This window comes from Pteropus vampyrus, unplaced genomic scaffold (genome assembly GCF_000151845.1).
Source record: "Pteropus vampyrus isolate Shadow unplaced genomic scaffold, Pvam_2.0 Scaffold316, whole genome shotgun sequence".
In the NCBI taxonomy this organism is placed as follows: Eukaryota; Metazoa; Chordata; class Mammalia; order Chiroptera; family Pteropodidae; genus Pteropus; species Pteropus vampyrus.
The window spans coordinates 1,260,093-1,264,901 of NW_011889097.1; the positions used below are offsets into that span (position 1 = coordinate 1,260,093).

At 59.4% G+C, this 4,809-nt stretch overlaps 1 protein-coding gene and 1 pseudogene across 3 annotated transcripts in view; one reads left to right on the forward strand and one right to left on the reverse strand.

Annotated features, from left to right (window-relative positions):
• Positions 1-4,809, forward strand: part of ACTR3B (ARP3 actin related protein 3 homolog B) — a 41,518-nt gene that overhangs the window by 25,791 nt on the left and 10,918 nt on the right. The gene's annotated exons all lie outside the window — the stretch shown is intronic.
• LOC111730477 lies at positions 2,928-3,046 on the reverse strand (annotated as a pseudogene).

Here is a 4,809-nt window from a genome sequence, read left to right on the forward strand (position 1 = left end):
CAGCCCGCGACTCCACGCTCACGTCCCTGTAACCCTTAACTGACGCTTCCTGCCAAGGTGTCCGGAAATGGAGGAGGGGAGCGAGTGACCAAACGCCGGCCTGTCGAGGGAGAAGAACCTTCAGCAGCTTGTTGTAAGGAGAGGTGACGAAGGGGTCAATGGTAGTGTTGAATAAATGTCACTGAGCACCTGCAGGAGGCCAGGCCTTGTGGGGGGCCACTGGGGCCCCAGGGGGGAACCAGCGGGCACACACCCAAAGCCGGAAGCCGCTGCCGAGGGCGGTGGGCCAGGCACGCTCGCTGGACTGCGGGGCGAGGCGGGCTCTGGGCGTGAGAGGTCGGAGCCAGTGTCCCGAGGTAATTTTCTGCGCTGCTGGAAATGTTCTGTGTGTGTCCCTTAGGACAGTCACCACTAGCCACACGCGGCTGTCGAGCCCTTGAACCGTGACTAGTGCGACTGAGGAACAGCATTTAAAGTTTTTGCTTTACGTTTAAACCGAAGCGGCCAGATGTGGCCAACGGCTGCTGCGTGCGTGCGACAGCTCAGATCCACTGAGTCCCGACGGCCGGTGTGACTTCTGGTCAGAGCAGGGAGTGCAGCCCCGGGAGGGGAGGGGAGGGGAGGGGAGGGGAGAGTCTCCCGGGCAGCCGAGGAAATCTGAGGGACTGCAGCGCCCCCGGGCCTGCATCTGAAAGCGGGAGCGGTGGGCGCGGAGCCGGGTGTGCACAGGCCACAGGGGAGGGTGCTGCGGGTGCTGGTGTCCCAGGCAGGGCTCATAGACAGCTGCGGCGTGTGGCATGTCTGCTGGAGGGCCTCGCACGCGTCAGCCTTTCTCCCAGAGGCATTGAGGGTTTTACTGGGGAAGCGGCGTAATCCGACTTGGGTTCTAGAAAAGTTCTTCAGCCGCACCAGAGGAAGTGGACAGGAGCCAGGATGAGCAGGACGGAGTCCCACAAGTGACACAGGGCGATGTCCACAGTAGATGTCCCGGGAGACGGACGATGGAGGGAGAGCAGGGGAGCCCTGGCAGGGTGTGGCGATGCTTCGAGCGGGGAACCCGCACATTGGGAGGGCGGGGGCGCCATTTACTAAGGGGGCAGGAGAAGGGGGGCCGCCCTGGAGTCCGGAGATGCTGAGTTGGATGCACAGCTGGAGGTTCAGGAAGAACACCTGGGTGACGCTCTTGAGGGTCGTCAGCATGCTGCAGGACAGAACAGGTCCGCAGGTGGCTGTCCCAGGTGAGAGACCGAGAGGCTGGGTCTGAGGCACAGGAGGGGCCAGTGTGCAGGGCCGGCAGAGAGGGGGCTGAGGAGACGGTCAGGGTCCTCCAGAGAAGCCACCGCTGGGGCATCACCTCTGCCCCTCTGCCCTCCCCCTCTTCCCTCTCTCCCTCCCCCCTCCCCTTCCTCTCCCCGTCCCTCCCTCCCTCTCTCAGGTTTACTTTAAGGACCGGCCTGCTTTCCGTCTGGCAAGTCTGGAGTTTCCAGGGCGGGCCGGCGGGAGCTGCACTGTATCTTGAGGCCCATTCCATCTGCTCTGGGACCTCAGTCTGTGCTCTTAGGCCCTCGGCTGTTTGGGCGAGGCCCACCATGTGTGGCGGGCACTCTCGCCTGAACCACGCCCACAAAGCACCTCCCCGCAGCACCTAAGGTGGCGTCTGATGGAGTCCTTGGGTGCTGTAGCCAGGCCACACTGACACATGAGGTCATTTGTCGCAGAAGCCAAGGGAAGACAGCTCTCAGCAGTCCTGTCAGGTGCCACTGAGGCCGCACAGGCTGCTGGGTGGGTTCTGGGTGAGGAGCCGAGCAGCCTGTGCGGGGAGTTCGGCAGAGGCGGAATTGCAGCAGTCACGAGGGAGCGGGGACGTGCAGACGGTTCCAAGACGCCTGCCATCCGTCCTTTGTCCCTGGCAGTCAGGCAGCCGCCTCGGGCGCCCGAGGTTGGCCTCGCTTCCCGTAGGGCCGCTGGGCGTGGACACAGCCCTCTCTTTGGGATGGTGGCTCTAACTCTTCTGGGTTGGGGTCTTTGGATTCAGTGCGAGAGTGGAAAAGCCTGAGTCCCTAAAAAGAGAGCGTTTCAGGAACAGAGCGCGGGGGTCAGCGCCTTGTCCAGAAGTGAGGTCCCGGCGGAGAATGCGGAGAATGCTGCGAGGGCTTTTCCTCTGCCTGCAGCGAACCCAGGACGTGGTAAAGTTACACAGGACGGCAGGCAGGTGGCACTGCGCATCTGTCACACTGGGTCGAGAACGAGGATAGAGCCTCTAGCACGACATGCACTTAGCATTACCAGAATGGGAACTTTTGTTATTTTTAACGCCACGTTAGGTATTAATGAAACGAACTTATCACCAATACACATTTTACGTCTTTCTGACTCTGATTTGAGGTGATCGTCAGGTTAAGTGTAGTTTTGTGACGGTATGTGCTACGATAACCTCTTATGAGCATGAAGACAGGACCTTTCTCTTTGCCACCGGTGAATGTTTGTGCAACAGAGTAAAGCACTGTCGTCACTGTCGAGGGCCATCGAAAGTGCAGCCGCTGCCAATCTTAACGAGGCACAGTCATGCCAGCCCTCCGGAGCCGTCAAGCGGGCCGAGGGCTGCTCCATAAAAATTTAAACTCTGCAGATGAGCAGAGGCGATTATTTCCAACTTAAAGTGGATTTAAAAAATGTGAGAAGTACCAAAATCTTTAATAAAGAAAACAAGTCACTTCTCTGTCATGACTGCTTATTACTTATCACTCTGTCTTTTGTTCTTTTGAAGTACAAACAGGCAGGTAGACACATCATGTTACACTTTTATCTTGCATGTAACTTAGCATTCTTTTTTTTTTCTTTTTTATTTTTAGGCGAGGCAACCCTTGGCTGACCTCACAGATCACAAGGACCTTGTCGGCTTATAATCCCTTATTCTTTATTATTTACGCCTGCAGCACCTGGTCTTCCTAGGCGGCCTCTCATCCAAGTACTAACCAGGCCCGACCCTGCTTAGCTTCTGAGATCAGACGGGATCGGGCATGTTCAGGGTGGCGTGGCCATAGACGATTAAGTAATTACTTAAACATTCTTCAAAAGCAGTATTTTAATGGGGTTCGGTGCCCCATCCTGTGTCTGTTCCGGTCTCCAGCTCTGTTCCTTTATCTAGAATGTTTTTTAACGGGGGTCGAGAGTTCTTCCTATCCCAGGGCAGACACGCGCGGCTGCTTTTCGGTTGTCTGGTCCGAGGGTCCGAGCGTCCGCTGACCAGTGGGCAGGTGCTTTCTGGCTGAAATGCTCCTGCGGCCACGAGGTCTTGGAGCACTTTTGAATTTCCAGCCAAAATCCTGAGCGGACTTTGGACGCCGCAGGCTCCATCCGCTCGTGTATTCACTGGGAATATCTGTGGGCCACTTACTGTGCGCTGGTCATTGTCCTGTCCTGGGCCAGGGGCAGGGTGGGCAGCCTTGGTCTAAGCGAAGGACAGCCTGGGTTTTTGCCTGTGCAGCCTGCGTGGTGACCTGGGACCTGTGAGCTGTCGGGGTGGCTTCGCTTAGGCTGTGAGAAGGTGGAGAAGCTGTCGGAGGGACGTGAGCACAAGATTGACGTGCTGTGGCGAGTTCTAAACGTGACAAGCTCGGCGGCTGGGTCGGAAGTAGACTGCAGGGCACAGACTAGAAGGAAGGACCGGCTGGGAGGTCACCTGCGTCACCCAGCAAGACAGTCATGGGGGTTGTGGAGACAGGGAGGTTCAGGTGTATCTTAGGGATAGAGCCAGCGGGACTTCCTGAAGGAGCAGGTGCGCTGGGCTAGGGAGCGAGCAGAGCGGGTAGAGCATTAAACTCCTCGAGGATGCACGGTCCCTAACGGGGCGTGGGCCGGTGGCGAGGGCTTCCCGGCACATCCCAGCTGTGGTGTGTTGCGGAGTGTCCTTTATGCTCGCCCCTTCCTCAGAAGACGTGCCCCAGCTCTCGTTCCTCGTGTGAAGCATATAAATTACTATCACACGTTGGAAAACCTCCTGCTAGGTTTGACCTTCGGTAATGGTGTCAGCGTATCTGGTCTCCTTTGTGACCCGCCTAGTTTGTGCACGTCAGAGCATGATTGCGGGAAGGGGGTTCAGGGCCCGCACAAGGTCCGCAGCACCTGCTGGAGGCGCCCTCGTGCTCGGCCCTTCCCCGCGGACCCCCGAGGACGCCCCCCTGGGAATGCCGCTCCTGCAGGCCTCCCCTGGCGTGGGATGTCCCCAGCCAGCCCCGAGCAAGCCGTCGCTCTCCCATCTTCAGAAGCCCTGTCCTGACCTCACTTCCTTCTCGTGCGTCCCTCCCGTCCTCTGTGCCCCTCGTGTCTCCCGGCACGTCCCAGGCAGGACCCTCCCTCGGGGCCGTCCCCACACCGCTGCTGTGTGAGTAGCGTGGCTCGCCCACCCGGTGTCAGGACCTGCGGTCACATGTGACACGGTCACGCGCCGCCCCCCTGAGCACACCATTCTGCCGCAGGGCACCTGCCTTCACCATGTCCCCTCCGCCTGGCTGACGCTGCTCCCAGTGCCCCCGCCGCCTCTTCCAGAGGTGTCAGGTCCGTCCCCAGCCCCTTCCGCGTCCTTCGCGCCCTCGGTGGTACCCCGTGGTCCTCGGTAGCTCCAGGAGACCCGGCTGCAGGCCTGCCTGTCCAGCGGCCGCCCTCGTCCCCACTGGGCGGCCCGAGAGGCCCTCAGACCCACGTACCCGAGCCGAGTCCTTCGTTGTCCTCTGCAGACCGTCCTGCCTGTGGTTAACGCAGCTCCGCCCTCCAGGTTTTAGGCCAAAACCTTTGGAGATTGTCGTCTTG